Raw genomic sequence first — 11,220 nt, 5'->3', positions numbered from 1 at the left:
CACTCCCGCGTAGGAGGGAACGGGATAATTCAATCCGCACGCGGCTGCACCCCTGCGTCAAAAATGTATCAGGCGATACTTGATCCGCGTTTTTTACACCTCGATGAGAGAGAGAGGACCCTTTTTCAACGTAATCCAGATGATCTTTTTGATGAAAATTTGCCGTTTCGAATCGGTCTAATTAGCGGGCCAATTGGTTTTCTTCTCGCACATTTACATGCCGCATACACGGACGTATATGCGGCGAAAATATAGTTGGAGAGACTTTGCACGCGACGGTTTCGCGACTAGATTGTTTCACCCCCGGACCGCGAAGATGACCCGAAGGTTGGGAGGACGTGAGGTGACAGGGAAGAGGGAAAAAAGGGAATGCGAGAGCGTCGGTGGCGCTCGAAGAAGAAAAGAGGGTCTGAGGTCCGGAAAACGGTTTCATTGGACGTGGAGAAAAAGCAGGCAGCCAACCAGCCAATTACTTGGACGAGCGGTTTTATTTCTATTTAATTCTTATTTAATTTACTTTTTACGGCTTCCTGCTCCCAGGTTGCCGTTAACGAAATGGAAGATGGTTTCTCTCCATCGTGGCGATGGGCACGCGTGAGAGAAGACGAGATGCCCGAGTTCCCCGCTGCCTATCCACCTCCCACCTTGCAGGGGGTTGGGCGAAGCCAACTAGCGAGCACTCAATTTCAGGAAAGAGAGAAAAAAAAAAACGAAAAAAAAAAAGAAGGATTTTCGTTTCGCATTCCACTCGCCGCTTCTTCGACTCAACTCGATTAGCCAATTATAGGTAACAGTCGGACCCGACTGCTATGCTACCGATCCCATCGAATCTAGCTTCGAAGCGAGCATACGAGCGAGAAATAATAAGGCCAAGTAGAATAAAACTCGCGTCGTTAAAAAAGAAAATTAATAACAAATTCGCTGCATCGATTGTAATCGAAATAGAATCAACACACTCCTCAGATCCAGGAGACGTGTATCGCGGAGATAAATAATACTCGGGGTGAAATTCGCAGTTGGTTTTGCTCGCGTCGAACTCCATACAGCGCTGCAGCAGCGCGGTGTCTGTACACGAGGTAAAAATTTCGCGGGTATAAAGGTGGTGGAAAAAAAGTGGTTATTCGCCGCCTCTCCGTAGGGTGGTGTATACGGGCGGAGGAAAGAGCGCCTCTGTCTTTCGGTCGGGTTCGTTCATGCGTGTGTTTTTTTCGTATGAAGAAAACTCCGTGCGAGAGAAGAGGTCCCCCGGTGTCCGCGGTAAAGACGCGTTGATCCCCGGGGATGGAGACGTTATCCCGCTGGAGTTGTTACATTATATTTATCAGCGCTGTACACACCGGTACGGTGTACGTATATAAGGTACGCCTTGGGAGTTCGCGGGCTTTATGCCTCGGCACGTCGCCCTTCGTGACTTATGCATATATATATATATAAATAGGTATTCGTACGTTATATTCATTCGGAGAAATACCAAAAAAAGAGAATAGCAATCAACGATAACGGGGACAGAAACAACCCAATCGATATTACACCAAAATTACGCGTTACAAGATATATTACGGATATTTTGTTCTGCAGCGTGAAATTAGATTTTCGACGCATTTTCCGAGGCTGCCGGGTCTGTGGATCCGTTGAATAAATATTGAAATCAGTGCCTGCAGCTCGAAAATAAAAATAACACTTCCATAGTTAAAATATATGATACAACGAACGACGTACCTTATTTTACAAAAGCTTACTTTATAATTTCCTCTTCAATATGTTCGCACGCCACTTTGCGAGTGTTTATTCAATGTTTTAAAATTGTTTTTAAAACAACTCGCATAGAATCCCCGTTACTCGGTACGGGATGGGGACTAGGGGGAGGAAGGGGTGCAGCGACGACGACGTTCTACGGCGCAAGGGTTGCTCGTCCCCGTCGAGCTGTGGGAACTCTGTAATCACAATAACTAGTTTTATTTGTCAAATGATTCAAAAATATTTTATAACTAGGTCTCGATCGGCGACGGACGTTGCAAAATTTTCACCCTCGGAACCCCATTTGTTTTCAGAAGATCAATTTTCTATTTTCAAATTGATAACGCGTGAGAAAATTGGTTTGGAACTTTTTTTTTTTTTTTTTTTCGGCACAGGTACGCTTCGATAACGGTATGTGGCGGGACCTGCACCAAGTTTTCGATATCTTGGCGCAGCTGTAGCAGTTTATCAAAGTTTTAATTCTTTCCCCCTGACTTTACGGTTCGCGTGTTGACCCGACGACGACTGAGGCGAATTAAATGTCGGAGAAAAGTTCCGCAATAGGAGGGTGCGAGCTAAACTTTGCGATGATATCGAGTTCGCTGTTCACGATTAGAAATATCGGAATTTTGGGGAAAACCCGACTGAAGCCGCGTTTTTGTACTTATATTATATATTTTCGAATTTTGGGGAATCGGATAGTCGGCTATATACGCGCGGTACCTACGCCCAACTCTTACGCTTACGGAGCGTAAATATTTCGTAATTTCAACGTGGCTGCTAATTAGACAGTCCTAATTATAGCGAATGTGTGAGCCATCTCGTTGAACCCCGAGGAGCGTGCCGCATCGGCGAGCCAGGGGATCAAAGCGTGCCATCCGCGAGAGCGAGCCAAGATTACCTCGAGGGTCCCTTCGCCCTCGGTTGCCGGGTCACCCTCCTCCCCTCCTCCCCCCCCCCCTTTGCGCCTTTCGCTCTCCGACCCGCCACCTTCTTTCCACCCTCAGTTAGCTGGCACCCTTCGCCCTCCCGTACTCCGAAGAGCCCCATCGCCCTCGGATTACCTAAAATAACATTCTCCGCGTTCTGGTATACGTTCCGATTTTATTGTCTACTAAAATGGATATTTTCCTTGGCGTAATCCTCGCGCAACAGTTACCCCAAGTAGGACCTGCTTCGGATCATTTTTTTTTTTCTTTTTTTCTTTCTTTTCATCCGTCTCTTCGCAGCGTCGCTCTAACGTAGATTTCCGAGTCGAAAGATTTCCCGTATAGTTCGGCACCAAAGATATCTCAGACATCTTCTCGAGTTACGTTTTTTTTTCTCTGCACCCTTTCCATATACGTCCGTGTGAAACGAGGGCTCGCTATACGTCTTTTTGCTGGGGCGTAATAATCGCGCGTATCGGTAGCTCGCAGCTCTCCAAGTGGGTATAACTAATAAATATATATATAAATGTACAGTGCACGACCCTAGTTTAATTCGGCTCCATGGTGCGTGAAATAGTCAGATTACGCAGCGGAGTCCAAGAGGCGGTGCGTAGACGGAAATATGGGAGGCAGGAAGAGGCCGATGCGAAGCCGTACAAAACTGTCACTTTGCCGTCATAATTGTTACGTATCCGCTTCAGAAGCATACATACGTTATCCGTCACATTTTACGCCTCCGTGGTTCGTCGAGTGTACAGCTCCACGGCTGGGGGTGTTGAATCTATAGTGGCGCAGAACTACGTGCATACGCCCTACGAAAACGATACGGGACGCGTGTCTCGGTTCTCACGTTGAAATATTAGACAGAAATTTGCCGATAGCGCTCGTATCCGCAATGTCCGTAGCGCATAGCGCATCTCCTGCGAGAAATTTTCTCGTCATTTTTTTTTTTTTGTCGCAGGAATCGTGCACATCGTCGGCATGCCGAAGGACGAAAAAAATCAGAGGACTCCGTTTGTTTAATTAGCACGAATTTGCGGGGGAGTGTGCATGCATATGCTACGGTATTCGAAATACATGGGTATGTATGTACATGATTTTTGTGTACGTATAGCGAGGGTATATAAAATAACGATGAGCGCGCGGCTGCGTTTCATCATTTGTAGTATTTGCGTAGCCGCGTATATGAGACGAAGCGATAGCGTCACGACGCCCCGTTACTAACGTCGGAGTGAGCGACCGGAGCGCTAGTTCCGATAACATTTTATTACCTGCCAGTCATTTTTGAGGTAAGTCAGGAAAAGCCGCGTGCGTCGCTGGTATAATATCAAACACAAGCTGAATCCGCTTCGTTCAGTCGTTCTATGACGTAGTTTCGAAGATCAAATCCCTCTTTCAACTATTTACGATATCACGTATGCAAAAGGAAAAGATTAATACAGTAATAGTTGAATCATTGGGAACGAATAAAATTAAGATTTCTTTTTCTTTCGAGACACGTTAACTTTTCCATGATGCGGTCATCGACCCCATGGGGATCTTGAAAACGATAAAACTGCACGGTAGCGAAAGAAGCGATGGGTATGGAAACAGTGGGGAGGGGTGGGTTAATATTCCCTGCAGCTTGCGACTTGCAGGAAAAAACGTTGCGGATCATCTTTTTGTACTACACACTCCTTAGACCCTGCACAGTATTTTTCCCATCCGATTCCTCGGAAAATTTCCAAAAGAAAACCCTCGCACAGATGAAGAACAAGAGCGTCTTACTCAGGCGCGGTGCACCAGCCGAAAAAAATATAGTTATGGAATTTCTGGACTCAATTTTTATTGAATACGTACAAGAAACGACCACAGGCAGTCGGCTGCATACCGCAATTTATCAAAATCAAAATGAAATATGGTTAAACCCATCGGTTTTCGGTATGATCGGTTGTATAAGGGATGCATCAATTACGATTGCATTTCTCTTTTTCTTGAAGTTTTTCATTAATCCTCTCCTCACGTCTTCGCATCTTTATATATGTATACGAATACCTATTGCACGATGTGTGCTGATTTATTGATTGAGAATCATGAAATTCAGGAAATTCAGACTTTGCATAATATGCCAGCATGCTAGTAATTCTTCGACGAGACGATGATCGTTAATTCTTGCGTGATTTGACTGAAGAATGTACCCATTCTTTTTTTCTCCCCCATACATCCCGGGGGTAGGTACTTGAAAAATATGAACTCTCATGGCGAGTAATTTGTCTTGCGGACTTAAAGCGAGGCGATTTTCGTGCGGATAAAAATTCCGCATACGCGTATAACGTACACCTGTGTGTATGCATATTATATAGTATAATTAATAAGCCGGTACATGTATACATGTGCACGTGCATTATTTCGTTACATTATACACCATGCAGGTAATCATGTGGCCAGCTTATACACCGTAAATTGATTTTATTATCATTATTAATACACCGTATATACCTCATACAGTTGTACGCAGAACGCGATTTTTTTTCCCCGGCCTCCGTGCGACATATAGTATAAGAGGGGTATTAATAATAATTGTATTTTGTAATAATTATTATAAGATAATCCGCGGAGCGTAGCTAAATATCGTATACGTACGTGTATAGAAAAATATATAATTTAAATATAATGCGGCTGTTAAAGGGGTGCAATAATTTAAACCTTCGCGTAAGTTAGTTACACGTTGTTTATATCTCATACCGTGTATGGAAGAGATTAATGTAAGAGCGACGATTGCAAAAAGAAGAAAGAAGGAATAACGAAACATTTTCCACCCCTTAGCCATCAGTTTCATCGATATCATTGTTTTTGATCGATGAGAAGACGAGAATTCGCTGCGCCTCAACAGATATACCATATATACAATGAGATGTGCACCTTGAGCATGCTGAAGGGATGAGAATAAAAAAAATTGTGAATGCCGAATGCGGTGAGAATGCATAAGATGTATGAGACGCGTGTGAATCGATGATACTCGGTTCACCTCAGTACATGACGTCGCGATTCGACGGAGCTGAGAGGTAACAAATTGACAGGTAGAATGGAGGGTGTCCGTCGCGTAACTGCAGAGCGGCGGTCCGTCCGTTCAAACATCCCCTACGAAGAGAGCGGAGAGAGCGAGTTCCGCAAGCTGCCATGTTGGCCACCAGGCCAGGCGCCGCCCAGAAGCCGCGATTTCATTGGCTGAATGAAGTTACTGAATAGTGCGCGGAGGCCGCGGTGGCACATATAGGTATGTACAGAAGGGTGATATCACGCACGTGTGACGCACACGTCTACGAGAACCATATGATTTCGTGCGTGTGAAATCTAGTCGTGAATACGTACGCACCTGTGCGTACGGGTATGCGTGCACGCCGAACTCGATCCGTGGAATGGTATGAGATAAAAAAAAAAAAAAAAAAAAAGGTGCACGAGCTCGCAATATCACATATGTGATCAGGTCGCGCCCGTATGTACTGTTTGTCGTATTCACGCACGTGCGTAACACCTACGCGATCGACGCGTTTCGAACGTGTACGAGTACATAGGTATCTGGATGTGTCTTATGTATTTTGCCACCCCCGAAAAAGTAATTTTGGAATACTAGGGGCTGTTTCTTTTCTTATTGTGTTTATTCCTCGTGCGGCTGCTGCAGCTTCGGGGACGCCAAGAAAAGATAGAAATGTTTGCAGTCAAAAGCCGGAGCTTTCCGCAAGTTTTTGAAAATCGATTACCTCACACGATTTGTATTACGGGTGTATAATTTTTCTAATTCCTCGATCGAGACGTCGATGTATAATATCTGGAATCAACATCTCCTGTTCGGAGAGATATAAGTTCGAGTTTTCGATGACATATCTCGAGTGTAGGACAATTGACTGTAAAAAACGTACGTGAGAAATTAGCGATAATAATATATCATCGATAAAACGTATGTATATATATATATATGTATACGGTAATGTGTAATCGGATCTTGTGATGCTATCTTTATTGCGTAGAAATTGTAAACATCGTGTCAACCGCTGATACCGTGTCGTCTCGACGCTTCGAACACTAATTATTACCCGCATTCCGTCCACCGCACCCCGCAGAGAATGGAAAAGTCGAAACGAGATAAAAATTATTTACATTGTAAATCTGTTCCCGAGAGCTTTTTTCAGGTGGTTGGCTCACTGCATGTAGACCATACGACTGTTCGATAAATATACCTAGAGGAATGCGTACGAGAAGGAGAATGAGGAAAAAGAAAGAACGAAAATAAAAGAAGGGGTGAAAAAAGCTCGGAGGTTATCCCGCCGGCCTATGTATGAGAGAAAAGCGACTGCAGATGGTAACGGTAACCACGAACCAGAGACTTCTTTGTGATTGAAAATTGATGGACTGGAATCAGACGAGGGAGGCGCAGAAGTCGCGAGGATGTGGGAAAGAAGAAGGAGGTGAAGCCCCCCCATGGGGGCGGGAAAGCGGAGGGGGGGGTGACCCAAGGGAGAATCAACTGAGACAGAAAAGAGATAGCGCGTGCATCCCACCGCAGCTCGTTTATCAAAACGGGAACATTATACAACAGCGGAGAGGAACGGCTACCCTCGCACCGCACGTATACAGGTATAACGAAATCACCCTTACAACGTCACGTGAGACGATTTTCCAGAATTTTTTTTCACGCACCCGGTGAGAATCGGTTCGAAAATTCTATTTCTCAATCGCCCAAAGATTCGATTCGATATTCGATGTCTCATTTCTTGGACGGATTCAGCTCACTGCATAATCTGCAGACGTACAGGGTGAACCGATGAGTCGAAAAAAATGACAGGGAAGTTTTGACGAATGAAAAAAATTGTACAGGTACACTCGTACATTTTCGTGTGATTGTTTTGATAATTGGGGGGTGTGTGGGATGCGTATTTATACCTGTGGCTGCGGTGGGACCTGACCTGCTCAACAATTACCATCAGGGATACCCCTACCACCTGCATCAGCGTGCGGTTCGTCGGACATGGGACTAATACCTACCCTAATACGTTAAATCTCCCGTAATTTTCTGTGGCTTCTGAATTTTTTAATTAAATTCGAGCGTTTTTTGATGGAGCCCCATCCGCGGGTTATGATACGCTATCTTCCCCCACCCCCACCCTCACCCCCACCCGCACCCCCTCCCCTCCGCGCCCTTCGCGCTGCGCACAATTCGGCGTTTCTTCTCCTTCTGCGGCAGCTTTTTCCGTCAGCCCTTTCGAGCGTCCACCGCGCGCAATGCGAGGGGAGATCGCTCCCCCCACCATGGAATCGCGTTGCCCTGCAACTACCACCTCCAACGACCGCCAAATTGAGGGGGTGTATTTTTAGCCACGCCTACCGCCGAGATCACGTGATGTTCCAACCCTACTCTCTTCCTACCCCCGTAGCGAACAAGAATAGCGAAGCATAGCTACCGCTCGCGCTACCCTTGTACCACCTACCAACGGAATATCTACCTTTGCAGCTTCGTCTATTTCTTTACCAGCTTCTCGACGACTTTATATGGCTCGTAAAAATGATATAAAATTTGTAAAGATGAAACGCCGCTATAAACGACACGACGCCGTCCTATTTACTTTATTTGCATATACGGTATACGGGTACGCGTACGTAATGTGAAAAAAAAATCGAACGGAGAAACGCGAGTCGATCCGCGAAAGGCTCCAAGGTGGAGGGGGAGTCCGGAGGGTTCTGGAAAATTTTCGTAGCGGAATTTTTGAAGTGAATCGTAAGATCACCCACGCATACGCTACGCCATGACGGAGGGAGAGTAATGTACCTTTTTTTTTTTCTTCTATTGTCTACAAAAAATCTAGGCAGTCTAAAAAAATTCAACGATGGAATTATAATACGTATTGTAGACTCTGAGTACGATTTGTCGAAATCAATTCTGGAGCATGTAAAAATCGTGCAAAATAGGTACAACGTAGACTTATGGGTTAGATTTCATCCCCCACCCCCGAATTCAAATATAAAACCCTGCAACTTCTGATTGCGGATGAAACAGTTAAAGTCAAAGAATCCTTTGCAGGGATCAGTTTTGTTCTTCTCTGACCCTTTTTACGACGTACTCTTCCAATAAGTTTTTCTTTGGTTTTTTTTTTTTTCTCTTTTTTTTTACTCTTTTGGTTTTCTTTTATTTTACGACTCGCGCTATATAGGGTCTTCTTCCGAATGATGCAGTCCAATACGAAGGTATAATACGGGCGGGGTGAAGATAAATTGGAACAACAACTCTCTATGTGCTCGTTCTAAAATTGTGATCGTTTCAAAATGGCGTTTGAAATCTATGGAAAAAATAAAACAAATATACTAATCGCGATAGCGCACAAGTACCCGGTACACCGTGTACAACCAATTATCGATCCGACGCACGTGATTATCGCGTCGTTGAAAATATTACGATCGAAGCGGGCTGAGAATCAACGGGGTGCAAGTCCGGAGACACGAGCCCTTAAGGGCGGTTGTACGCGTGACGTGGTTAACCGTAACCTTGAATCACATCGAATCACAAGAGTATATCCCATAAAATATACGCTGCCGGAAGACGACGACGCACGGTTATAAACAAGTACAATAATTCAATAGCTCGGTGATGATATTTCCGTCGGTGGAAAAATCAACAATCATCCCCTATCCGCGTTGCGTATAACAGGCGTATAGGTATACGCAAAGCCCCGGTCCTCTATATACGCGTTGGAAACGCTACGACGAACTCTGTGAGTACATATCCGAGCGTATACTTTACACAGAGTCAGAGGTTTGAATAGAGATAGATAGAGTGAAAAGAGGGTGATGCGGAGGAGGACAGAGAGGAGATAGAGAGGAGATATATTCGGGCAATAACGACGCCGCCCCCGCACTCGGTGGGCGTGGCTATCTTGTCATTTGTCTCTTCTTCTTGTCGGGGAGGGATGGCGCGACGGCAGTTATACCGCAGGGGTGACGTATGTACTACTCCCCCGCAAGTGTACCGAGGCAAAGAAAAACCCGCCCGCCCGCCCAGCCGGCCAACCAACCACCCACCCACCGGCCACCACTACCGACGCTCACTTCGCACTCACCTCTTTTACTCGTCGTGGTATGGAACGTGAAAATTTATATAAGTTGCCACGGTATTCCTAATATCTCTATATCTACTTATATCTAAACTACCTGAAAATACAAACATCCGAGCATACGTGTTGTGTACGTGTACACCGTGTATAGGTATACGTTTCCACACGTGTGTGTACACGTTACTCGTATCCAGAGCTAGCATCAACGGCAACCATGCGAGGTTTGCCGCTAGCAGCTATTTGGTTACGAAGATAAGAATATACCTTGACGATAGCTGCAGCACCCCTGCGTCCTTGATGCAAGTTATCATCGCCCCGTGTCGAGAGCTCGATGCGCGTAAGAGGGAGAAAAAGACATACCGCATGTTTGTTTTTCATTCTTTCTCTTTTTCTTTTTTTCTTTTTCTTTTTTTTTTATAGCATGCACGGATCAATATCGTGAATCTGTATTAATTCCGTGATACATGGCATGATATGGACGTAATACTGGTGCAAGAAATTACGCGATTCGCAACCTCGTTTCAGGGGTTGAACGCGGAGCTTTCGAAGCGCGAAGAAGACGAGCTTTTACACGGGCCCTCGCAAGGTCCTTCCCGATGAGGTCGTCGAGGATCTCACAGTGGATCCGATCGTGAGCGTAAACGCGACGTGTTACGTAACACCCAATTTCGTTTGTGAGTTGTACAAGTGCGAATAATCCAACTGTTCGACTATTCGTTTCTCTATTATTTTCCCTCGCCTCCTTTCGTTCGATGAAAAAAAAGTTGCGCTGGTCGGAGCGACGCGCGTTAGTATCGCGTAACCGAACGACGATAGCGATGACCACGTTGTAAAAGCGCGGTGAGTTCCTTCAATCGGATCCGAGGAGTTTGTCCGCCGACGAGTTCGAACGTCCATATAGGATTCGCACACTCGTCTCTCTGTCGAAATAGGTGTCCGGGCAGCGACGATGGGGAAATCGAGAGGAGCAGGGAGGAGATAGGAATAAATAGCGAGTGTGGCGTATGGTGGGGAACGAGAGATAACGCGAATCGCGAACCCATTGCAGTACGGGGGAACGAACGCATCGGGTAACGTTACAACCGAGTGAAAGGGGTGGGAGTTCTACTCAAGGCAGAGGGGGGTGAGGGAGGATATCAAAGTTGGCGGGGGTGGAGGGGTGGAATCGACGCACACAACGTCCGTCCTTCGTGCGCGGTGGTTCCTCGGCGTCGCGGACCCACGCGACGCCGAGTGCCCGCAAGAATCTTACCGTCGAACCGTGAATCGAAATACGTAAACGCAAAAAATTTATGGACCTTTTTTTTTTCGAAACAAAAAAAAAACATAGAAAAAGAACCACCGAAGCCAGACCGGTAATTCGAATTACAAAACTGCGAACTGCAAACTCGTTAACCGTGTACTTTTTGGGAAAACTGAATGGCCAGCAGATAGAGAAGGGTCGATTCTTCCACTCCACGATTATCTAAACC

The sequence above is a fragment of the Athalia rosae genome, chromosome 6 (genome assembly GCF_917208135.1).
Source record: "Athalia rosae chromosome 6, iyAthRosa1.1, whole genome shotgun sequence".
Classification (NCBI taxonomy): Eukaryota; Metazoa; Arthropoda; class Insecta; order Hymenoptera; family Athaliidae; genus Athalia; species Athalia rosae.
Note: the sequence above shows the minus strand (reverse complement) of the source record.